Consider the following 26,460-nt stretch of genomic DNA (forward strand, 5'->3'; position numbering starts at 1 on the left):
CATGTATCCTTCCATCCATCATTTCACTCATCCATCTCTCCATCCACCCTTTTACTCATCCATCCATTATCCATCCATCCACCCTTTCACCCTAACCATCCATGCATTCATCCATCCACTCTTCCACACATCCATCCATTCACTCATCCATCCAGCCATTTACCTACTTACTTATTCATCCACACAGTCACTCATCCTTCCACCCATTCACCAGTTCAGTCATCCATTTACCCTTCCTCCCTTTCTCTCTCAATTCCCCTTTCACTTAGCCATCCATCCATCCATCAATCCATCCACCCACCCATCCATCTACTCATCCACTCATGAATCCATCCATTGAACCAATCACTCATCCATCCTTTCACTCATCCATCCATCCTTTCTCTCATCCATCCCCCCTTTCACTCATCTATCCATCTTTTTGTCCATCTACCAGCCCTTTCACTCACTCATCTAGCCTTACATCCACCCTTTCACTCATCCATCCATCGATTCACCCTTTTACTTATCAGTTCATCAATCCACCCTTTCACTTATCAATCCATCAACCCATCCATCAATTCCCTCATCCATCCACCCATTCACTCATCCATCCATCATTTCACTCATCCATCCAGCCATCCATCCACCCATCCCATCCCTTCACTTACTCACTCGCCCACTGTTTCACATTAATTATGAGCTGCGCCTTTGCAGTTGCAGACAGAAGAGGCCCATCAAGAACTCCATCCTCGCTGTAGTTCCTAATGCAAGGGTTGGGGTGGGGGAGGGTTCACTGTGCCCCTGCACATAGGTAATCTGAAAAAGTGGATGCCATGAGTCATGCATGATGCACGGTGCCTGGACGTGGGACGACTGTGACACGGTATTGTTTCCAGTGCTTTAAGTGGAATGAAAAAACTAGGGGGGTCTCTCCTAAAGGGTGTTCATGTTCAATGTAATTAAGAGCGTGGCTTAAAAACATATAAGCTAAAAATCTGTGCTTAGTATAATGTGCCGCCCTACTGGTATTTTTGTTTGCCTCTTGATATATAATAGAAGTAACGTTACACTTAAAACAAGTAAAGTTACACCTACAAGCCAGAACTATTGGCTTTGTCAATGGTTGTTAATTGCATAAAATAAAAAAGCAGCAACCATGGCTTCCTTGAATATGCTGTTCACACAGGCATCTGGTTGTGCAAAAAAAAGCCACACTCTGGGTGCACTGGGTCCCTTAGACACCTGGCACTGATGCCACTGCACCTGCTGCATTATTGATAGCTATGTTTACCCATCTGACCACCTTTGTGTGTCTTTAAATGTCTTATAATGATGTTCTCTCAATTTCCCATTTATGTTTTTACCTCTGTAAAGACATTTAAAACGAATGCAACCTTGCCAGCATTTCCCTTGGTACGGGTGCACGTTTACCACGCCTCACATTAATATTGGAAATGTGTCAGTTCTAAAACATGAGACTCTGAGAGACCAATAATCCTTTCCTTTGAACTTTTTTTACCCCTTCCTTTGATGAACTGGATTCTCGCCTAGCGGCAGCATGGGCGTTGTTGCACTTCAATGCGCTGAATGCTCTGCCCTGGTCCAAGGCTGGAGGAGGCCACCACATGCTGTGTCAGCCCAGACTGACCCATTATCATTCTGTATGTAGCAATCAGCCACACACAGAATGATAATCGGCGGGTGGGGCTGCTCTTGTGCTTCACAGATGAGTGCCCCATCAGGGAGAAGAGGCCTCTCACAGGGAACAGCTCTGTTCCCTGAAAGGCCCAAAATTACGGACAAAAGGCGTCCGTAAAAGGGATCCTCACGGACAACGGACGTGAGGTCCAATTTACGGACGGTCCTTGAAATTTACGGACGGTTGGTCACCCTATGTAGCATGATGCCATGGGCCCTGGTGCAAGGAAGTTTATGCCTCCCGCGCCCCCATCCACTGGGCCGAGCAGTGAAATACAGCCATCATGTGGGTGCACGGAGCCCCCAAGGCACCGGACCCGGTGTCACCGCACCCGCTGCGCTGCTGAGAGGCATGGGCATCTTCCGTCCATGCTGTTATTATTCACCACTAAAGCCCTGAAAACACCCCCAGACCCTGACAGATATAAATAGTTGTGGGCCGTGGGAGTGCGTGTGCGGCTGACGGGCTCCAGCTGTGGGCGCAGGGGCCGGCCCCAGAGGTTCCTCATCGGCTCACACACACTGCGGATCCTCACAGAGAGACAAGCGGCTCAGCCGAGGCCCGAGACAAGCCAGAGACACCGCCCGAGGCGGGGGCATTCTTAAACCAGCGTTCAGACTGCGGCTAGGAAGAGAGACATCCCCTGAGAGGGAGACACCGGCTGCAGGTGAGGAGCATACTACACCGAGGTGTCTCATGGCGATGCCCGCGAGGGCACACTGGTGGCGCGGTTCTCCTGCGGGGCTTCCGTGGGGTTGGTTGGTCCAATGCTTTTCATCTATGGGTAGTGCGTTTGTGTTTAGCGCCAACAAAACACAAGAGCACCAGGCCGTTGTACAACAAGAAACACGACAAATGAAATACTTAACATTATTCAGCGCACTCTAGTGCTGTAACACTGCTCTGACTGGGCCCCTTGGTTCCTGTGTAGCGCCCGCAGCCCTGAGAGTTCAGCACGCCCCGGCAGCAACACAAACAGAAGCGCTCCTCAACTCGCTGGAGCCCGCTAAGCGCTCTTCAAAAACCCACGAAAATCCTACGGGCCCGTTTAGATATCCGCAGCACTTGTGCAATACTTCAGTGTTTTATTACAAACGGAGTTTCACACATAACAGTGCGGTGTTCCCGTGGCACAGCACTGCATCGGACACCCTATATAGTGAAGCTTTGGGACTGCAATGCTTTGGGGTTGCCAATTGGCTTCTTTTGCACAAGTTGATAGTAAATGTTGCCCGTCCTGCAGCTTCGGAGTCCAGGGGTTATATAGGTTAGTTAAGGCATCTGAGGGAGTTTATGACGGTGAACGTTATCTTTTACTCAGATCTCAAAGCAATTAAAGCAGATGACTCTCAGCCGAAAACCGGCGAGCATCCTGTCAATCACCCATCTAACAATAAACAAGACCGGGGACCGGACCCATGAACGTTAGTGCGTCACATGGAGAGGACAGCATGATGACACGTACACGGAGGACCAGCAGCCTGGATCCAGTCGACATATTGTTTTTTTATTGGTTTGCACCTATTTGTATGGCGTTTCGTACCATTGAAATGGCCCATAAGAGCTGCCCGGGTGCCTTCCCGTAAGAGACTGCCCAGTTCTCCTTGTAGGTTTGCAAAAGTATGCTGGTCAATCAATTCAATTCAAAATCTTTATTCAAATTTTTGCAAATTCATAAAAGCAATACAAACAATCCCAAGTCAAATTAACATAATTACAATAATTTAAAAGCAGCACATCATTAAATAAAATCAATTATCAGTAAAGTTCACAAATTTGCTAAGGGTGCTCCATTGTTTTTCGGACATGGGTAATAACTCTTAGAAAAGTGCTAGTGCGGAATATCAGCTCTTCATTGTTCATAGTTAACAACATCAAATTTGATTCCTCCAAAGAAAGTGGTCTGTGCTTTTTGAAATACGGTGCTAAAAACCATTTAAAATATTTTTGATAAAATTTACAAAAGAAGAAGAAGTGTAAGTCAGTTTGCGAGCTCATGTCATCACATGGGCACAAATTATTTCCAGATTTTAGGGAGGAGTAACCTAATGGAAAACATAATACAAATCTGACAGTCCCTGCCTTAAGGCGAAAAAGTAAGGATCTTTCCCAATTTGTCATTGGCAGCGTAAGGTACAATGGGATTGGTTGTGTGTGCAGATCTTTGTTCACATAAGCCTGGATTGTTGGTTTGATTAATTCCTTTGCCAAACTTTCTTCACTATAAAGTGCGTACAGTGCAGATTTTAAATTATTTTTGTCTTTAGGGTCGATTTTACTAGGGTCAAGGAAAAGGTGTCCTTTGCCTACACTACTCAATTTTTTAAAAACTCCAGAAAGCCAGGGGATTAACATCCCTTTTTCGCAGTAAAGGCAGTCTTCCTATAATGTCCTGGGTTAGGCCAGCCATGTTATTCTTCCAAATAGCGAGCCAGAACATTGCCGATCTGGAGGCAATAAAATCTGATATATAGTGCAGATTCAGTTCGCAGTGGCAAATGTATTCTGAGGAGGAAATGGGTGCTCCGAGGATTTTTCTGCAGAAGCGTTTTTCCTCAGTCTGAATGCTCGGTGTTTTTCCCAGAGCCCAGATCTCTGCCCCATAAGTAGCTACTGGCACACATTGTGATTTAAACATTTTTTAAATAGCTTTTGTGGCATCTACTTTCTTAGGCCGTGGAAGGCTAAGAATAGAATTAATGGATTTTGAGAACTTGCTCGTGGCGTGGACCAAATGTCCGCTCCGCGAGTCGCTCGCAGCAAAAACCATTCCTAGGTAGGGAAAAGTGTTAGTGGAATAGAGTTTGTCAGAATCCAATGAGATAACACTTAGTTGTCTCTTACCTGGGCCACAAGACATAATAAAAGATTTTTTAAAATTTACTTTAAGATCAACCTTTTCCATATATTGGGCAAAGTCTTTTACCAAGCTGCGCAAAGCGTTCGGGGTGAGACCCATGAGCACTGCGTCATCTGCATAAAGCAGAGTCGGTAGCAATCCCCCCCTTATTTTCGGGACGTCTGTAGTTGCCAATTTCAAAGATTTGTTTAATCCATTTATATAGATAATAAATAACAGGAGTGCTAAAACGCACCCCTGCCTGACTCCTCTTTCTACCTTTATGGGCTCTGACACTTCGCCCCCCCATCCCGATCCTTACTTGTGCCCTTGTGTCAGTGTGCAAATACGCAAGAAAGTGTACAAGTGGTTCGTCTAGACCATATTCCAGGAGGATTGTCAAGTCAAGTCAAGTCAATAAATTTATATAGCGCGCTACATACCCAGAGGGTCTCAAGGCGCTTGAAGAGGGGTGGGGAATTACTTCTCGAATATCCAGGTTTTAAGTTGCTTTCTGAATGCTAGGTGGTTTTGAGTGAGGCGGAGGTGCGTGGGAAGTGAGTTCCAGGTTTTGGCCGCTAGGTAGGAGAATGATCTTCCTCCCATGGTGGTTTTGTTGACGCGGGGAACAGCAGCGAGGGCTTGGTTGGAAGAGCGCAGCTGGCGGGAGGGGGTGTAGAAGGAAAGACGTGTGTTGAGACATACGGGTCCAAGTTCGTAAAGAGCTTTGTGTGCGTGGGTGAGGAGGCGGAAAGTTATCCTCTTATTGACGGGGAGCCAGTGGAGGTTTTTCAGGTGACCAGAAATGTGATCTTTACGCGGGATGTCTAATATGAGTCTAGCTGATGCGTTCTGGATGCATTGGAGTTTTTTCTGAAGTTTTGCAGTGGTACCGGCGTAAAGGGTGTTTCCGTAGTCCAGGCGGCTTGTAACCAGTGCGTGGGTGACCGTTTTTCTGGTTTCGGCGGGGATCCAGCGAAATGTTTTTTTGAGCATGCGAAGAATGTTGAAGCAAGATGAAGAGACGGCGTTGACTTGTCTGGTCATCGAGAGTGAGGAATCTAGGATGACGCCTAGGTTCCGTGCGTGATCCGTCGGGATGGGTGCTTTTCCAAGGGCCTCTGGCCACCAAGAGTCGTCCCAGGCGGAGGGGGAGGTACCTAAGATAAGGACTTCTGTTTTGTCTGAATTCAGTTTCAGACGGCTATGCTTCATCCATTCGGCTACCTCTTTCATTCCTTCATGTAGGCTGGTTTTGGCGATGTTTGGGTCTTTGGTGAGTGAGAGGATAAGTTGAGTGTCATCAGCGTAGGAGATGATGTTGAGGTTGTGCTGGCGTGCGATGGTCGCGAGGGGGCTCATGTATACGTTGAAGAGGGTGGGGCTGAGTGAAGATCCTTGTGGCACGCCGCAGATGACTTCAGTGGCCTCTGACTTGAATGGTGGGAGGCGTACTCTCTGAGTTCTTCCGGCAAGGAATGAGGTGATCCATTCCAGTGCTTTTCCTTGGATTCCGATGTTTCTGAGTCATTGTAACAGGGTGTTATGACAGACTGTTTCGAAAGCTGCGGAGAGGTCGAGGAGGATGAGGGCGACTGTGTCTCCATTGTCCAGTAGAGTTCGGATGTCGTCTGTTGCTGCGATGAGTGCGGTCTCAGTACTGTGTTTGGCTCGGAAGCCGGACTGTGAGGAGTCGAGGGATTTGTTGGCTTCGAGGAAGGCGGCGAGCTGGTTGTTGACAGCTTTCTCGATGATTTTGGCCGGGAATGGAAGGAGCGAGATGGGGTGGTAGTTTTTGAGTTCGGTGGGGTCAGCTGTGGGTTTTTTCAGAAGGGCGCTGAGTTCGGCGTGTTTCCAGCTTTCTGGGAAGGTGCCGGAGTTGAGGGAGCAGTTGATGATGTCTCGGAGGTGTGGTGCTATGATGGAGTCTGCTTTGTTGAAGATATGGTGAGGGCATGGGTCTGTGGGGGATCCTGAGTGGATGGAGTTCATCAGGCGGATGGTGTCCTCAGTGGAGATTGGGTTCCAGTCATTAAGGATGTTCAAGGGGGGTGAAGGTACGGCAGAGGGTTGGGTGGGTTGGTCTTCGGGTTGGTTGTCGAAGCTGTTGTGGATGTCTGCAATTTTGTCGTGGAAGAACGAAGCTAGGGAGTCGCAAAGGGTTTGAGAGGGGGTGATGTCATTGGAGTTGGCAGTGGGGTTGGTAAACTCTTTGACGATGTTGAATAATTCCTTGCTGTTGTGGGCGTTTTTGTCTAGTCGGTCTTTGAATGCGGTTTTCTTGGCAGTCCGGATCAATTGGTGGTGTGTGCGGGTGGCGTTTTTGAAGGCGTCCCTGGTGTTGGTGTTTGGGTCTTTTTTCCAGGCCTTCTCAAGGGAGCGACAGAGTTTCTTGGATTTCTTAAGATCATCGTTGAACCAGGGGGCGTTTTTGCTGCCTAGTTTGATTTGACGTTTTTTCAAAGGTGCTAGGTTGTCGGCGGTGTTGGTTAGCCATTGAGTGAGGTTAATGGCTGCTTGGTTGGGGTTCGATGAGTGGGCAGGGGGGTTTTGAAGAAGCGATGAGGAGATCTGGTCGATGGTGATTTTGTTCCAGTTTCTTCGTAGGGTAGGTTGAGGATGGTTGTGGGTTGTGGTCTTATTGTAAACAAAGTGAACGCAGCTGTGGTCCGTCCATTGGAGAACTGTGGTGTGACTGAAGGAAATATGTTTGCTGGAGGTGAATATAGGGTCGAGTGTGTGTCCTGCGTGGTGTGTGGGGGTATTAACAAGTTGTTTGAGTCCGAGGTTGGCGAGATTGTCCAGAAGAGTGGTGGTGTTGTTGTCGTTGCTCTTTTCCAGGTGAAAATTGAGGTCTCCCAATAGAATGTAGTCCTCGGAGGGGAGGGCGTGTGGGGTAATGAAATCAGTGATGTCTTCAGTGAATTGTGCACGGGGTCCTGGTGGCCTGTAGAGGAGGGTGCCTCTGAGTGTGGTCTTGGGGTCGGTGTGGATCTGGAAGTGAAGGTGTTCGGCGCTAGAGAGGTTGACGTCCGAGCTGGTTGAGATGCGGATGGAGTTCTTATGGACGATGGCGATGCCTCCTCCTGTTTGGTTGATGCGATCTTTTCGGATGATCTTGTAGCCTTCCGGGATGGCTATGGTGATGTCTGGGGCTGAAGAGGCGTTCATCCAAGTTTCTGTTAGGAAGGCGACGTCTGGAGAGATGGTGTCTAGTAGATTCCAAAGGTTGATGGCGTGGCTGTGGACCGATCGGGTGTTGAGTAGGATGCATTTTAGGTGGTTGGCGTCAGATCTATGTTTGGTGTTAGTGGATGAGGGATTGGTTTTTGTGCAGTCAAACTTGCAGGAGTTGCATGTGAAGGGTCCATGGGTGTGTCCAGGTGCGGCTTGGGCGCAGTTGGGGAGTCGGCCGGGGTTTAGTGCAAGGAGGGAGGAGGAATCGTATGTAATGCGGGTGGGCTGGAACTTAAGGGAACCAGGGGGTCTGGCGCTGGGCGCGGTCCATGCGCGGACGGGCATAGACGGGCTTACCTTTGGCGCACCTTCGGCGCGGCAGCAGCGCGTGGACGCTGCACGTTGGGACATCTGACATAAATGGAGAGTGGAGGGGGCGGAGCGTGGGCGGGTCAGCTGGGAGGCGGTAGCGGGGAGGGTAGTTGGGCCAAAGGAAGGCAAAACAAACACGACAAAATGGATCCTGGGAAAGTGAAACTGGGGCTGAGGAAGATGCAATTCACAACAAAGCATACAAAGCAGCACAAATGTTAAATGCTAATGGCGGCGATAGCTTCAATAAATCAAAGTTCAAAGCAGCACACAATGCACAATGCTAAAGGCGGCAGCAGCTTCAATTAAGGTAAAGTTGCGCTTCAAAGCAAATCGAAATCGTAATGCGAGGTTCGGCGCTATAATGCGCTATGTTGAATGTCAGCCTACGATACCACAGTGACTATCAGCCAGCTCTTGAGGCCAGGGAGCGTGGGGGGAGCGACCGCTTTCACAGAAGTCCAGACGGTCACAGCTGCAGGGAGGAGGAGGAGCGCTTAGTGTTCGTGGGTGGGCGGGTCAGCTGGGAGGCGGTAGCGGGGAGGGTAGGCGGGCCAAAGGAAGGCAAAACAAACACGACAAAATGGATCCTGGGAAAGTGAAACTGGGGCTGAGGAAGATGCAATTCACAACAAAGCATACAAAGCAGCACGAATGTTAAATGCTAATGACGGCGGTAGCTTCAATAAATCAAAGTTCAAAGCAGCACACAATGCACAATGCTAAAGGCGGCTACCTCCCTTGGCTTGTGTGTCCTCACTAGGGTGATGGATCACCTGTGTGTGTGAGCACACAGGTTGACAAAAGGTGCACCATTCTGTCACTTTGGACAGGAGATTGATCCGGGCATTTTGACACTGAGCATGCCCACTTACAAGAATACACGATGCACAATAGCATCGCGCGCCGTTTACCATGATTTACATGTTACTGAATTGGTTGTTAAAAAATTATGTGTTTCTCTCTTTTGTTTTAATTTTTACTAGTTTGGGTTATGGAATTCGAATTAGAGTTCATAGTCAGCGCTAATACGCACTGACACCAGATTGTAGGTACAGTAGGAGTATAGGGTGCTTCTTCCCTGACTCCTATTTTTATTCTCACTTCACTTTATCCCGTGGTCCTGACAAAGCACTCTTGGATCCACTAGGGACCGGCTGCAGCGCAAAAAATGTTGACCTAAACAACACTTTTTATACTCACAATTTACTTCACGGATGTGAGAGCAGCGGTAAAATACTCACTCCCCCTCCACATTTGTTCTAAGGAGGGTCTCCACATCGGGCACACCTTTTAACCTTATCTTCTGGACCCCTGAATAAAACTAGGTTCTGGGTACCATGAAAGATAATTTTAACCCACCCACTCACTTCTACAGGTCCACACATGCACAACTGTGGTGTCTCCTTAAAAGATCTCCGCTAAAAAGCCCTCTCACGGGGCCCGTGGGGGACAGCAGCGCCACCCCCACGAGGAGCAACGCCCGATGATGAAGCATGACACTCGCAAGGGTGTGTGAGGGCACCAAGTAAAAAAGGAGGAATTCCCCCACCTTCACCACTATCCAACTTTATTGAGAGAACACCCTCACATATTCCCCAACCATAATAGGTTGGTCTATCCTCTCTCCTTTTGGAACAGCTACTCCTCAGTGAGTATTACGCTTGTCTTTGGGAGCTAGGGTACTGGACCAACTATTTCAATTTGGCTCCCTGTCCCCCCTCTTCATTTTCCTTTGTGGCTTGTAAATAAGCCCCAGTATGTTTTAGAGGTGGACAAGCCACTGAAAGCTCAAGCCAGGCTCCTGTCTGAAGCCTGGCTCTGGCTCTGCTCAAAGTCCTTTTGCACTCTCGAGCCCATAACGAGCCGAGCTTTAAGGTGGCTTTTGTCTATCATCCTCCACCAACCAAGTTGTTGCTGTAAGGCTAGAGCTGCCGACGTTGGCAGTGGGGAAACAGGTTCGAGTCTGGTGTCCAACTACAGCCTGTTATTCTGGGCAAATTACCCATGCCTATAAACAATTCCTGTGACTTTGTGTAACGTAACTGGTGCTCGTGCAAAGCACTCCAATGCCTTTGGGTTGAGTTCACTATATTAGAACTGCAAAAAAGGCACAAAGACGTAAAAACAAAGCCTTAATATAACAAGCAATGGCATAGCATATAGGTCTCGCCTTTGGGACCTTTTAAGTATATAGCCATGCAGCAAATAAATACACAGGAGGAAGGACACTGAAAAAAACATGCAAATATGCTAAAAAAATGAAGAAAAAAAACCGTATATAGATAGGTCTACTCTCGAAGACCAACAGACTTACAGTCAGCTTTGGACTAGGGGAACCTAGTTGAATGTGCATTGCATTTGACAAAGGTGTAGCAGTTTTTCATATTGAAGAGTCAGGGTTTCAAGTATGGATTTTGCATTAAAGAATACTACACACCAGCATCACTGAAGATACACTTACATTGCCGTGGGAACACTTGCGCAAGATGCAAATATATTCGCCACCCAGGAGACACATTTACCCTCACTATACAAACACAGTGCCCCCCTCGCCCCGGCACAATTTTGCATCTGTGTCTCTGATAGCAGACACCTCTTCTGTACAACTCAGTTCACTTTAAATCCTGGCAAGAGGGAGAAATTTGAATGCCTCACTGATGCCGTTCTGTTGTTCTCTCTGACTGGGGGTCAGCTATGCTACCAAGGATGGCAAATGACTCCAATGTTTCCAACACGGGGAGGATGGGGGTATCACAGTCTCCATGCTCAATCGTATCTTCGAAGGAGACAATGAAGCACTTCCTGCCCTAAACCCACAAAGCGCAAGAAACTAGTTAAACAAGTCACCAACATGTGAGCTGCGTGGTGCACACGCGCTCGTGTGACATCTGACAGATAACAGATGGCACACTGCACGCCCCGGCTTGGAACCGTAAGCCGTAGGCCTGGGCGGATACATTTCTTGGGTAAGGCGGGACATGCGCCCGCCTTTGCCCAATTGCGTGTAGTCTTTGCACGCAAATCCCAATATAAAAATGCAACAAAAAAAACACACGCACGACTGTGTGAAAAGTGCTGAGTAAAGCTTGAAGCCCTTACAAAAGTCTTGCAGAGCAGTGCATGCGCGCTGGCTCAGTCGAGACCTAAAAATGACAAATAGACACCCAATTCCTTCTGATTTGTACAAAGGGAAACCTAGATAAATAGCTGTTTCCCTGCTTAAATTGTATGATATTAGGCAAATAGTTTCTATCACCAAAACTCTTTTTACTTCATTATGAGCATGAATACACTTTCATATCTACGAATTCAGAATACGAGTTGCACAAAAACCTATTGTACTTGATTGCATGGACTCTAATGTTGCTTTATAATAATATGGGCCACTACAGGGCTTACATGACAATTATCTTGCCTCTTAGTGCACTAATGGTTTTTGTTTAAAAAGTATTATTTTTAATAAGTACTTCACACCCAGTGCTATAATGGGGTGTAATCATGTCAAAGCTTCACATGTTGAACAAATACACATTTTGAACTTCGAAGCCACGTTATCATATTTTAGGTGATGTTTGTTGTGTGATTTGAGTATCAGGGCTCGGCTCAGGCTCTAAGATCCAAGCCAGACACTTGCCTCGCCTCTCTGGCTCTGCTCTCTCTGTACATTTGTTGTCTCGCCCATCTCTAATATGTTTATGGTTATCAGTACTCTCTGGGTGGCGCAGCATGGGAACAATTGTTACAGAAATTACATGAATTTGCCACATGATCTATGATAGCCTTGTGGATTTGGCACAGTACAGCAAAGAGCTCCTGAAACTGTGCTGAGTATTAGATCCATTATAGACCGGTACTCATACCCGCTCCTCCACACTTGACACATTGCACAACCACTCAGCACAAGGGCCTTGCTACTGCCAGTGCAGCAGGTGCAGTGCTCCAGGGATGTGAAGGGCCCACTGCAGGCCGTTAATGGCTGGCTTTTACTGCACAGTCAGGATACAGGGTTCATTTTTAGACCTGGCCTTGGAGACAGCTCTAGCTATGTTGCCAGACTATTATTATTATTAAATCATGTATGTTATACAAACATGGAGGGGCTTTTTGTCAGCAGGCTTCATCCACTGACCCGTTAAATTGTCATTCACATTTCCTTCCACCCACCACAGCATATAGGTTGGACAGGGGTCCAGCCAATTTTACCCAGTGTCTTCCTTCATTTTCAGTGATGGTGCAAAACCTGTGCAAGTTATTCACTAATAGCTACTTTCTCCTCATTGATAAACAAGGTTCCAAATGTGTTTTTTAATTTGAGCTTTTTTTATATTAACTTTAAATGTATTCTGCCTGCCCTGTTAGATAGTGGTTTATTTTCTGTCTCTTTTTTCAAGTTATAAAGTTTTCGCTTAGGTAACCTAGCATTGCAGCTGCTCGTGCTTTAAGTGCTTCATTAGGTGGTGATTTCTTTATGATTCCTTCACACATAATAGTAATAACCGAAAGTTTGTTATACAAAAAATCCCATGTAAAATAGCCACATCAGTGAATTCATTTTCTAATTTTTTTTTTTTTATGCAAGCACATGGCAGCCATATGTAAGTATTTGCATTTTGTGCAAACCCCGTGCAAGTTATTCACTAATAGATACTTTCTCCTCATTGATAAACCAGGTTCCAAATGTGTTTTTTAATTTGAGTTTTTTATATTAACTTTAATGTATTCTGCCTGCCCTGTTAGATAGTGGTTTATTTTCTGTCTCTTTTTTATTTAAAGTTATAAAGTGTTCGTTAAGGTAACCTAGCATTGCAGCTGCTCGTGCTTTAAGTGCTTTATTAGGTGGTGATTGCTTTTGATTCCTTCACACATAATAGTAATAACCGAGAGTTTGTTATACAAAAAATCCCTATTAAAATAGCCACATCAGTGAATTCATTTTGTAATTGATTTTTAATATGCAAACACATGGAAGCCATATGTAAGTGTTTGCATTTTGTTTGTCACATTCCTACAATAATCTTTTTAAAAAGAAATCAACCATTACATTAACTTGAAATCATCAGACAACTGCCTGTTTCTTGTTTGAATTAGTGCCCGGTGTAGCCTTGCTACGTCACTGGACGTGCACAAAAGGGTCAGAATGCCTCTGTCAAGAGTCCAAAATAAATGGTGATGGAGGCCTCTCCAAAAGTCTAACAACATAAAAGGCACTGTAGTGTTGCCAGGGTGGAACTTTGGGTTCGGTGCACTACAGTGCATTGTGCCAGTGTAGTTTTCATACGGTAATGCTGTAGATGTGCACTCTGTAATGCAGTGTACTCAAAGCAGTTCCATGAATGTAACACATTATGAAGCAATATTCCTCTGCCAGTGCTGTACTTTTATGCAGAAGAGTGCAGTACTGTAATGACAATATTGACGTCACTTCTTCTTGGGTAAGGGTTTTCTATGCTTATTATAGTGCAGTACTCTTTCAGTAGCTGCGGTTTTAGCAGTATTTCATGCAGCATTACACTGGCAATGCTGTGTGCTTGCCACACAAAAGTGCAGTATCCCCTTGCTGACGTCGTGGTTTTGACACTTTATAGTACAGTGTCACTTTGATGATGATGATGTACTTTTTGTACACTGTAGTACTGTGCCCCATTCCCCATGGGAAAGCTTTGGATTTGATGCTCTGTAATGCTCTATCACCTTGTTGACTCCGTGGTTTGGACACACTAAAGCGCAGTGTCCCCTTGACGATTATGTATTGTTTGCGTACTATTGTATTGTAATTGTTTTTTTATAGCACTTACTACCCCTGACGAGGCATCAAAGCACTTTTTGGCAAGTAGCACGTTACTCTCCGGAACCCAACAAGGATTAGTGGTGGATTAGAATAGTGAAGCCTGAGCAGTGGACATGTGAGCCTGTTAGTTGGATTAAAAGGGATAATGGAGGGATACAAGAGGGAAGAGTCTAGAACAGGGGTCTCCAAACCGGTCCTGGAGGGCCGGATCCATGCCAGATTTTTAAAATTACTACATGTATCTCAATGGGGATATCCAAAAAATCTGGAATGGATCTGGCCCTCCAGGACCGGTTTGGAGACCCCTGGTCTAGAAAGTGTTTAGGGAGATCATAGTTGTAAATACGTTTTTGGATGAGTCAAACGGATAGGTGAGGGAAGAATTTAGAAGGGTTGTTTGGGAGATCATAGTGTTAAAATGAGGTTTGGGGTAATGGGGTGATCCAAGGAGGGATAGAGGAGGGAAGAGTTTAGAAAGGGTTATTTTGGTGATCATAGTAGTAGAATGATGTTTGGGATGATTCAGAGAGTGGAGGTAGAGGATATATTGAGAGAGGCATATGGTGAAATATAAGGTAGTGCATCGGAGAGAGTCAAAGTTCTTTTTATAGTAGGAGTAAAGCAATAAATTGATACATAACGACATATTATTATATATATTTACATCAACAAATACACTTATCTAGATTCATACACATAATCAAACTAAATATTTATCTACGCAGGGATATATTGTGCATTTGTGTTTGAGTATGGCCGTTATGTAGGAACGAGCCAGCTATTCCAGCTATTGGGTAGTCTCTGAAGATAAGATAGTTATCTATGGATCTCATGTCTGGGGATAATGAATTCCATGGTTTGGCTGCTTGAACAGAGGAATGTGCCACCTATGTTTTCTACTTGCATGGTGGGATTTTGAGGAGAGGTGTGAATCTGGAGCAGAGGTTCCTGTGTTGAATGTATTTGGTTATTTTATTCTTAATGAAAAGTGGTCCTGTTCCATGTATTGCTTTGTGGGTGATAAAAAGCATCTTGAATGTGAATATTCTGGCAACCTGTAACCAATGTAGGACCCTCAGGGAAGGGGAGATGTGGACTTATGACTTTACACGTAGGAGTAGTCTGGCAGCAGAATTTTGAATCTGTGTTAGTCTTTTCAAAGTTGATCCGTGGTACAGAACATTGGCGTAATCAAGTTTAGACAGTACAAGAGAGATAGCGGTTTGGACCTTGTGGAAATCCCAGGTGGGGGAAGATGCATTGCAGAGTTTTCATAGTAATGAAGCTTGATCTTGCCAATTTGTCCACTTGGGCAGTAATTGATAACTTGGAGTCCATGGTTATTCCAAGGTTTTTTACTTCCTTGGATTTTTTAGGAGGTGGTCCAAGATCATCAAGCCACGCGCAAAGTGGTTCATAATTTTCCCAATCGCCACATGTGAGTGTTTCTGTTTTAGAAGCATTCAATTTGACATGGCTCCATGCCATCCACTGATTAATGGCTCTGAGGCAACTGAAGATTTGTGAGTTTCCAATGTCTTTGGGGCTTTCCAGTTTAAGGATTGTTTGTGTGTCATCTGCATAGTTATAGTATGTGAGGTAAATAACTTCATGTAGATGTTGAAAAGCATGGGTGAGGTGATAGAGCCTTGAGGGAACCCTGCTTTTGTGAAGTATGGTTTAGAAGAGAAGGGTGTAGAATGGATGACATTTGTTCTGTTTAGGTCGAGCCTAGACAAAAGCAAAAGCGAAGCTTTTGCTGTCTAGGGCGACAACTTATGATATCACTTTTGGGGGAATGTGGACAGCAGACTGTCACGCGCTTCTCCTGCCGGAGATTTGACCTCGTGGGCGCGCTTTGGCGTCTTGGCTGCTTGTAACGTGCATCGCGGTGCACGCGCTACACTCACGCATGTGCACATACACAGCCACACGCATAAACAGACACACACACACTGCATACACACACGCACCCCCCCTTAAACAGACCCACGCGCACACAGACAGACACACGCACAGACACACTCGAACACACACAGACACACGCGCGTACACCCCCCCGCCACTCACCGGGCTCTTTTGGCGTGTTCCGTGTCTCCTCCGCAGCGCTGGTCTTCAACCGGGCCCCTCCTGGGACCCGGGACTTCAGATGCCGCACTCCGCACCTTCTAACGCTGCCTGCTGCGGAGTGCCGCCCTCCTCCTCCTGCTCCCTCTGGCGGCAGCGTTCCGGGAAGCTCCAGCGCACCCGCAGCTCTCGGTCCACCAGGGTCTTGTCCCGGCTACGCTGCCGAGCCCAGTTGGAAATGCGTGTGTGGCAAAGCGGGCAGCACAGGCTAGCCAGCTCCACGGTGCGCTGGAAGCACATGGAGTGGCGGCATGGCATGGTCACCGGCCGAAGCAGGATGTCCAGGCACACCGGGCACATGGCACATGGCCCGCTCTCCGTGGCCTCCCAACAGGCAGCTGCGACGCTGCCTGGGTCCCCATGGGCGCGACTCACCGCCGCCATTTTACGCCCCGCTCAACGGCCGGCAGACATCAGCAGGGCTCCAGCGCGCCCGGCTCCGCCCCGTCGTTAAACGCGCAGGAGGCAACACCTGGCCCTCTGAATAGGAAACAGAAAGCACAGCGCATGACATGCAGGTCACCCCACTGCACGCGAGCCAGCCCAAAGCAGCTGACCGTTAAACAAGTACCCGCCGTAGTGATAGGAATATTCCCTGTAACAACATGGGGGAAAAAGTAAATGCAATTTTCATCTTCCGTTTAATACAACTGTTGTTGGTGATACTCAAATGCACGTTATTGTTTGCCCATTTTAACTGGCAACTGTATATATTTAATGCTAAATCTAAGAGTTGCTGATTTTTTTTTAGAAGTAATTATAAAAGTAACCATATTTTGTGCGGAATGTGGCTGACGATGCTCAGTTTGCAGGCAGCACTTCACATTGTATTTTGGCTCTCTCGTTCCTGCACCGGCTGGATGCCACGTTTTGGGACACGTCTGACTTCAGACTAGTGAGTTCCGGACCGCTGCCGGTTAAAATAAATACATTTATGTATTTTATTGCGGTTTTATATAGCGCGAACTGGACCCGAAGGTTTTAGAGCGCTATGCATGAGCAACAGTTATGATGTTACACAAGGCCACATTTATTTTATTTTGGTAGGAGATTGATTTGCCTAGAATCACAGGCTGTTGATTGCACAATCCACAAATAATACATGTAGCGATAAAAAAACGAATACGTTCTTGCTTTTTAAGTTCGGTGGAGTCGTTTAGAAAGCAATAGTGATAGAAACAATTATTTTTAAAATTAGAGAATATATTTTACGTAATTGACACACTCGTGGTACATTATTAATCCCAACGGAAATTGTTTTATTAGTGCGTTCTTAAAACGGAGAAAGTGCCCAGTCCCCCACTTGGTTGACACAGGTCGGTGTTCTAAACGTTCTGTCAATATAGGATCGAACACGACAAGGGTTCCAATTCCCATAAAAAGACAGGGTTGTCCTTTTCTTGTGTGTATTCCCCTCGAAAGTGAACGTGATCTTCATATCAGGTACGTATCCAATATCAACCGAGCATACTGCAAAAAATATTCAGGTAAACAACCTACTACACCCTTTTCTAAGAAAAGTCGAAATGCTTTTTTCTCGATTGGCCTCCCTGGCCCGACGAAAACTCCTTTGAAGGGTTGATGAGCTTCAGCCAATCGCAGAGGTGAGGGATAATTTCAAAGAGACTAACAGTGAAAACGGACAGAGGCCTGGCACGATCAGCCGCCATCTTTGTAAATGAAACCGAGCCCATGGGTTGAAAGGAAAAATTGTTCAGCTATCAATAGAGCACAATACCGTACGCTCGTATTGCGCACATCTGAGCCGTCAACCATTATATCAAAAACACATCTTTATATGTCTAGTATATATGAATAATTAACATCATAACATTGCACCAATATTTCACTTCTGTTCTTGGATTTTTGTCACAATAAAATACACTGAACATAATCTTCACAAAAGGTACTTACAAAAATGTAAGCTATTGCCATTATAAATGACAATAACTTTTATTTAAGTATTAATTATTAAAAAAATAAAAGCCATTGTTAATTGTAATTTCAATACTTCTAAGTCACGTAAGTACAACACATATTGCATTACAAATGCTATAGGTGTCACATTTGCCAAAGTTAAAAATATTGGCATTGTAAATGACAAAGCTATTAATTTAGGTATTTTCAAAACCAACACATAAATAAAAAATGTGTCATTTAAAATACTAATAGCTCAAACTTTCCTAATGCGAACCTATTGCATTGCAAATGCTTGTTTGAAGGTAGGGTCTGTTCCAGTCGTCAGCAGTCCACTCTATCCCGGCTTCATAGAGTCTCTGGATTGCAGTGTAATGGTCAACTGTTTTGAAAGCAGAAGAGAGGTCCAAGAGAAGTAGTGCAGTAACATTGTTGAAGTTTACTGTGTTTTTAAGGTCATCCCAGATTCTGTGCCTCTTCCCGGATATAATCCTGTCTGGAACCTGGAAAGTGTGGAGTTATCTTCAAAGACATATGACATCTGGACGAATGCTTCTCTTTGTATCAGTTTGCTCAGGAAACGTCTATTTGTAATCGGTCTGTGGTTGTCAGGGTCAAGTGGGTCCAGGTTAGTTTTCTTTAATAATAGGCGTATGTATGCCTTTTTAAGGTCCCTGGAAAGATTTCCGTAGTTGAAGACTTATAAGTGATTCTTATTACTTGTGTGGCAGCAGAGGTAGTTATAAGAATATATTTGAATCGTAGATGGTAAAAGATGGTGAGTTGGCTAATATCTAGATCTCTGTGGCTGGTGAATGATAGGCACATCCAGTGGGACCAGGACTGTACATGGAGGAGATTGGTGCAGGGCACCACATATTAGAATGCTGGTACGTAATTAAAGTCAGAACCAAAGGAATATCTACTGGGGTGTTTCAGGAAAACCAGGTTATGATCCCTCCACATTCTCAGAATAGCTTGACAGTCCATAAAACATGTCAACAGGGACACAGTGTTGGGCAGTCTAACAAAAGGTGTTAGTGGGAAGAATAAATATTGATACTCCAAGCTCTCAACACCACCCTTCCAACCACCGATGCACTGTAAGAATGAAGATTGGATGTGAAACAACTGCTTAATGTATAGATGTACGAAATAACGAGCAGTGAAATACTTATGCCTAAGCAACTGGTGCAGTGATTACACATATAGGATCTTTTTGTCACAGTCATTGATCTGCACCATGCCTCCAGCTCATGTTCACCTCTCGCTCATGTTTCCGATAGCTCAATGATGACCAGCAGCAACACTCCTGCACCTAGGACGGTCAGTGCACTGAGGGCAGATGGAAAAGAGAACTCAAATCAGGTCTTCTGGATGTTTTGCTATTGTTCCTTTATGCACATGGTGGTCGTTTGACTGTTCCTTTACTTTTACTGATCAGATTGTGTTGTGATGGAGGTATCTTCTGGTTTTCATGTCACACATCATCAAGCCATCTGCGGCCTACTGGTATCCCTGAATAGATTTGGAAGGTTCTAGGGGTGTTCATTCATATTGTAAAGGTTTGAATTTGTCACACTAGAGTGCATTGTCCCCTTGCTAACTCCGTCATTTTGACACATTGTGTATAGTGTTGTTCCCCTGTGATGATTTTTTATATTGTGAAAACTATCATTCTCTGTCCTGTACCCTACGCTAAAGGCCCGTATTTGGCACACTGTAGTGCAATGCCCCTTGCTGACACCATGGTTTGGACACTCTATAGTGCAGCATCCCCATGATGATGATGTATCTTTTGCGCATTATAGTCCTGTGTCCACATTCACATGGTAAAGGTCTCGATTTGGCACATTGTAGTGCAATACCAATACTATCAAAAGTAGCTTCTATGTACACGTCGATTTCGTGCAATGATTTATGCAATTCTTTGATCGTCCACACCACAAAATTCACTGCAGGCTTCGTTCTTCTCAGTAACCTTCAATTCTTTTTTTTAAAAATCTTTTTATTAACAAACAAAAATAAACAATAAGCATCTGGCGACCATTAATTACCTTACAATGATCATTTGTACATTACCAACCATCACAATGTATACATCGAATTTTCTTGGGGATCATGGAGACTCCAGCACTACAGCATCATTTTGCACAGTTGGAGGGGCACAGATATCACCCCTATATCTATTCCAAGCGCCCCAGATCTTCCCCCACTTCCAGGGCGACCCCTAGCCACATATACCGACCTCTCTCTGAACATACTCCAGTCAAGGACTTCTATCCATTTCCCAAGTTGAGGTGTCTGATTTGCACCCCATAGTTGCGCTATGTTACGTTTGGTAATCATACATGCGAGTGTCACCCATTGTTTCCCATGTGTTGCGAGGTCCGAGGGCTCCCAGATATTTAAAATACAGCGTCGAGTCTCCGTCTGTACCTCCACCCCAGTACCTCCCGAAATTTCTCATGAATCTTGACCCAATAGAGCTGTACCTCCGAACAATGCCACAGTGTGTGCATTAACGTTCCCGTCTCTCCACATCGTCTTCTGCACCTCTCATTTTCAGCCAAACCCATCCTCACCAATCGAGGCCCCGTCATGTAGGACCGGTTCAGAATTTTCAATTGCACTAGTCGTAATCTCATTTGGACCGCCACTGTTCTAGGGGAAGACACTGCCTCTCTCCAATCCTCATCCTCTATAACTAAACCGTCTGCACTCCATTGCTCTCCAAGTGTTGCTAGTGGATCCTCCATGTGGTTAATCAGTTTTTTGTAGATCATTGATATAGTTTTGGTGGGCAGATGTCCGTCCAGCACTCGATCTTCCAGTGGGGAAGCCTCAGGAGGCGTAGTGCCCTGGGGAATATTTGTCAGTAGGACATGTCTTACCTGAAGGTACCTGTACCTCTCGCTCTCACTTAGCTGATAGCTGTTTTGCAGGGCCTCCAATGTAAGGATCCATCTTTCCCCCACACATATTTGACCCGTGAAATCCCAATGAGGTCCCATCGGTCAAAGCCCTTTGTTTTCCACAAGTTACCTAAGTCCTCAGAGCTCCACAAAGGAGTTGCCTGTGTGATCCTCCCATCCCACTTGATTTGCCGGTTAGCTACGAGCCACACCCGAACCGCGTGTGTGGTCAGTCCAATGAGGGAGATCCTACCCGGTCGAGTGTAAAGGGCTCTCATATAGTCATGTCCTGGCATCTGGCCTCGGTCCATTCCATACCCGTGGTCCAGGGGCGATCCAATAATCGCATGATTAATCGCCGCCAGGTGGGAGGCCCAGTAGTATTTACAGAGATCAGGCAAACCGATTCCCCCATCATACCAGGGCAATGTGAGCTTAGAAAATGCAATACGTGGTCTTCCATCCCAGAGGAGCCGTCTCTGTAGAGACTCTAAAACCTTGAAGTAGGAGGGAGGCACCGGATCCATAGCATTCTGAAGCGCATATAAAAACCGAAGCAGCGCCATAATTTTAAACAGAGTAGCACGTCCCAGCAGGGAGAGCGGCAACTCCCTCCATCTCTCCACATCCCAGCAGAGTCGAGCCAACGGGGGCCCCAGCTTCTTGTCGTATCGTAGCTTCGAGTCCATGGTCATAAAAATACCCAGATATCTAAAGCCCATCGGCTCTATCCGGAGGGGACAGTACTTCGGGATGTCAGGTGGGTCACCGCTAATCACGAAGAGGACCGACTTCGTCCTATTAATGGCAAAGCCTGAGTACCTCCTGAATATGGCAAGGATGTCTAGGAAATTAATCAGGGATTCCCGGGGAGTAGTTAGGTAAAGCAGGATATCATCCGCATATAGCAATATTTTGTCCTCCCAGTCTGGCGTCCATCTTAGTCCTCTAATCGTCCTGTCCCATCGCACCCACGCCGCCAGTGGCTCAAGCGTCAGTGCAAACAGTAACGGGTAGAGAGGGCATCCCTGCCTCGTTCCACGTCCCAGAGGAAAATCCCCAGACTTGTGATTGTTCACAACAACTCTAGCAAGAGGGCATGAGTACAAGTGGCGGACCCACCCAATAAATTCTGGACCAAAGCCCATTTTACTCAAAACTGGCTTACCTTCTTTATGAATGACTACTATATTAGCTATACGTTGATCATATGGGAGTCGACCCTCTTTCTTGCTCTCAAGAAACACATCTCGCAGAAAAGGTGCCAATTTATTGGTGTTCGGTTTATACAGCTCCACGGGTACTACCCGGAGTTTACCCCCCTGATCGCCTGCGCCACTTCATCATTCGTGAGGGGAGAGTCTAGAAATTGCCGGTCTTCCTCTGTCAAAGTCTGTATACGGATATCTTGCAACATGCCTGCGTTCTCGGACTCTGTGTATGTATTTGTCGCTGTGTAAACTAGGCTATAGTAGGACGAGAACTCCTCTACTATCTGCTGCGGATCTGTAATTTTACCTAAGTCGTTTGAATGCAACTCCCGCACCAAGCGAGTCGCCCTTTCCCCTCTCTCTATTCACGCAATCAACTTTCCAGCCTTATCACCATGTTCGTAGATCTTACTTTGAGTGTCTGCATGCTGCGCCCTAGCCCACTCTCTCGTCAGGTTCTTATACTTATCACGGAGGAGCTTCAGTCGGTGTCCCACCTCCGGAGTGCTAGTCCTCGACTCCTCCCCCTCCAGCATCGCCAACTCTGCCTCTACTCTATCCACTGCTTCACAACCTTTCTTCTTCTTTCCGGAGATCAGTGACAGCACCTCTCCTCGGATTACTGTTTTATATGCCTCCCAAAGGGTTCTCTTTGACTCCACTGTTACCATATTATTTTGGAAGTAGCTGTCTGTGGCCCGACTGACCTCCTTCTTAATGGAAGGATCCTTTAACTGCCATGCATTTATGGGGACAACTTTACCGACATCTCTGTGTTCCACCTCTATGCGGGGCGGATTGCGAATCACTTGAGGCCCTGGTCTGAGCGCCGGACCATGCCTCAAAACGCCAGACGACGTAGCTCCGCTCCCGAACCTCGGAGGAGGCTCGTTGTTCCACCGGCCGGTGCCGCTTCACTCCATGAGCTCGTGGGAGTAAACATGGGGTCAGGATCTGCACCAGGATATTGCGGCGGGAGGAAGATCAGCGTAGCCGACCCACTAAGCGGCCATCGTGGTCGCTAGCTTGGCTCCTCCCCCAATCTTCATTTCTTTTATTATGTAGGTAATATTCAATTCGAAGACAAACACATTTTCCACTTTACGGCTCTTCGAACTAATGCCACAAGTGTCACAATTCCACCGCTACAGCCTACGCGTTTCGTCCCTTCTGGGACGTCCTCAGGGCTTTGAAATGAAAACAAAAAAGTTTCAATTATAAAATATCTACACCAGTTCCATCCACTTCGTTATACAAATCTATCCGCCTGCCTAGTTGCCATTCTAAGTCAACTTCCTGACACAGAAAACAGCCTGCTATATTCCATTCTAAGTTTTATTTCCTGCCTATATACCAATCTACAATGCAAAAAAACGTCATATTGTTTTATATTACAGCAAAAATCAACAAACACAGAACTCCCAACTACTTCAAGACCTAATCCACAGTCCCAGATTTGGTACTCAATTCAAAATTTGAAGTTATCAAGAAACGCTCACCTTCTAAATAAAGTGAGGTCCGCAATCAATGATATATGTCACAACTACATATGTTCCCAGTTTGAAACACTCTTCGATCATGCCTAGAATTCATTACATAAAAGAGAAAAAGGATGGAAACGAGAAACTCTTATTAGGGTGTGAATCACTTCTTAACCTATAAATCCTAAACAATGTACCAATTCCACCCCTCACCCAATATGTTAAGTAGGTATTGCAAAATCCACTCCTAGTTTTACTCATATGATATGATATTGAGCTTTTGTCCTCAAAAAAACTATCAAAGAAAAACCATACAAATATATAGACATTGCATCACCAGGGTTGGCATTATCTTCATAAGCACTGATGTATTCAAAAACAATCCATTCTCACCTTATCAAAAACCCAATTCCTCCGTCCTACTTTATGGCGGTATCCCTGTGCTCCTATGTCTTTGCCATGTGCTTATATAAATCGTGTTCAAAAAAGACAACACACCCCCAAATTATATATAATTCTAATTATGATTCGATGTTATCATATCTCGTATCATTTATACCTGATTACCTTAATCTGAATCATTAACCAAGAGCAATCCACTTAACTGATTAATCCTATCATGCATTACCGCTCACCTCATTTAACAAATCCCATTCCTCAAGAACTGATCTGTCCTTCCAAGTTCCTCCGTACTCCCCAAAATTTCTGACCAAATTCGTCTCAAAATGTCTACAAAAAATATATATATACAGGGGTTCCATTACTAGTTCATTGGTGCTAATCGATAAGATCATATTCTAATTCAGCTTTCTTTTATCCATGAATTTTTATAGTGGTGTGCTAGTAAAACGTTTCATGTGCTCAGCCCAAGACCATTGCTCACCTTGAGTAGCAAAATCCTATTCCTCAAGTATTAGTATTAATCTTCATTTATTCCCCAGTGATTCACAATCCTGTCAAAGATCACCTAAAAAAGTCCAATGAAGTATGCAAATTCAATTGATGATCTTATCTTCTAAAGACCTACATTGTGACAACAACCCTATGGACCCCACCATCTCACCTTCAAATTGTAGAGCGGACGATATAGTTTAGCCTCCTCGACAGCCGATGCGATAAGTCGACGCTGTTCAGGCCCGTCCTACCTATACGTTATTTATATCCCTTGTCATCCAATCACTGTGCCTTATCCAAAGTTCAACTCCGTCCATGTATGAAACTAGGTATTCCTTTATGGTCCGCGCTACCCCGTGATGGCGGTGCTGTTTACCGCGAACGATGTTCCCTCTGAGGTCCACATAGTTCCAATAGAGGAAGTGTCTCTACCGGAAAGACTACAATTCGTTTCCGGTATGTTGTAGTTCACCAATCCCTACTCAGTATATTCTGTATCACGTATTCTACTTACTCTCAATATCAACATCTATGGTTCAAATGCGTATCCAGTCTTGTTTCATTTCAAATCCATTCCTACGCTAAACGACAACATTGTGCCTTTAATATTATTATTTGGTTATTCAATGTTCTCCAGTATACATCAATTTTAATCGACCGAGTATTATAATACATTGACAAGTACCCTCACTCCCGACCGGACCGGAAACACTCCACTAAGTTTCCGGTTTTGCATGTTCCACACTTAGTGCCGTTGCCCGCTTGCCGGTAGTCCTGAAGTAAGTATCTAATTATTTTAGATTTAGTAAAACAATGCCGCTCCATATAAATACATCTATAACAGTTTTTGCCCCGTGAATTCCGACGCTTCACTCAAATAAGATTGCCGGCTTAGCGCGTTTCTGAACTCATTATTGAGAAAATTGTTGTAATTCACTGCAGCGAGCGAGTCTAGCGAGCGAGCCTGAACCACCTACGGGCTCTCCCCCCGAGAAAATGTTGAAAAAAGAGTGGGCAAATGGTGCATTTTCAAGGAAATTTGAGAAAGCAGGAAGGTGTCAACCACTCTGAGATCTAATAACTAGGCACCAGAGCTAGACAACAGGCAAAGCACTGCAAGCTCAACAAACAGTACATGTCCGTGACCAAACCAACTTAAACAGGTAGCTCGAACATGGCACAAAACTGCATCACTGCTAGAGAGACTCTGCAAGAGATGCTGTGGGGAAAGTACCTGCAAAGGCCGGAAATCGACAACTGACCACCCAGCTCAACAAGAGCACAGTCCTGTGTAGCGCTCATCCTTACACATAACAAAAAACAAAGACGTTTCTCTCGGACGACCTTCTCTTAATTTGACATTAACAATCATGATCCGTTAGCACTGTTGACAAATTGCCCAGTTCAGAGTGCAAATGTGTTCACTCATTGTTACAATGCATTCAATCCGGCACCAAAAGTTATATGACTTTTCTGTCACCTTGGAAGCAGCAATCCATTATATCCAATCAGCACTGCACAAACAACTATTCAATAAACAAATGCCTTATTTCATTTAACTGCAAGTAAACACCTTGGATTTTATAGGGGAGTGAGCAGACATCATTTGACTTTCTGTTGGTAGTTTATGGCAGATTGTAGATCTATATGAGGGGGGGGTTTAGATTATTATTACTACATGCACTGCCTGATATGTTATGTTATGTTAAGGATTTGTCAGAGCGCACAGCTGCCCCAGCTAAGGGGCGTTCATTTGTGTATGACTGAAGAACAATGTTGCTGTCCCAAACTGAAGTACTGGTGATTTATTTACAGTCAGCGCTGAGCTTATGTTCTAGACCAAGACTTTAATTGGTGATAACACAGTGTGTACTTTAGCAACCAGAGCTGGCCTCCTCTTTGAGCCAGCTGGGATCTGGCTTCTCGCCTGGAAAGTGAAAGGAAAGGATGTAAGTGGTGATGGTGCCTCATAGTAAAGAAACACTGGTCCCGCTGCCAGTCTCTATGTTTGCAGCACGTAAAGTGCTCCCAGGAGGGCACCGGGGCTCTGTCCCT

At 45.4% G+C, this 26,460-nt stretch overlaps 1 protein-coding gene across 1 annotated transcript in view; it reads left to right on the top strand.

The window, feature by feature from the left end:
* Nucleotides 1–2,195: 2,195 nt before the first annotated feature.
* The window catches only part of LOC147702547 (matrix metalloproteinase-21-like), a 183,383-nt gene continuing 159,118 nt past the window's right edge, over nt 2,196–26,460 (top strand). Inside the window, exon 1 of the mRNA XM_086931212.1 lies at nt 2,196–2,348. The gene's annotated coding sequence lies outside the window, so the exon portion shown is untranslated. The remainder of the gene's footprint in view (nt 2,349–26,460) is intronic.

The sequence above is a fragment of the Lissotriton vulgaris genome, chromosome 7 (genome assembly GCF_964263255.1).
Source record: "Lissotriton vulgaris chromosome 7, aLisVul1.2, whole genome shotgun sequence".
Lineage (NCBI taxonomy): Eukaryota > Metazoa > Chordata > Amphibia > Caudata > Salamandridae > Lissotriton > Lissotriton vulgaris.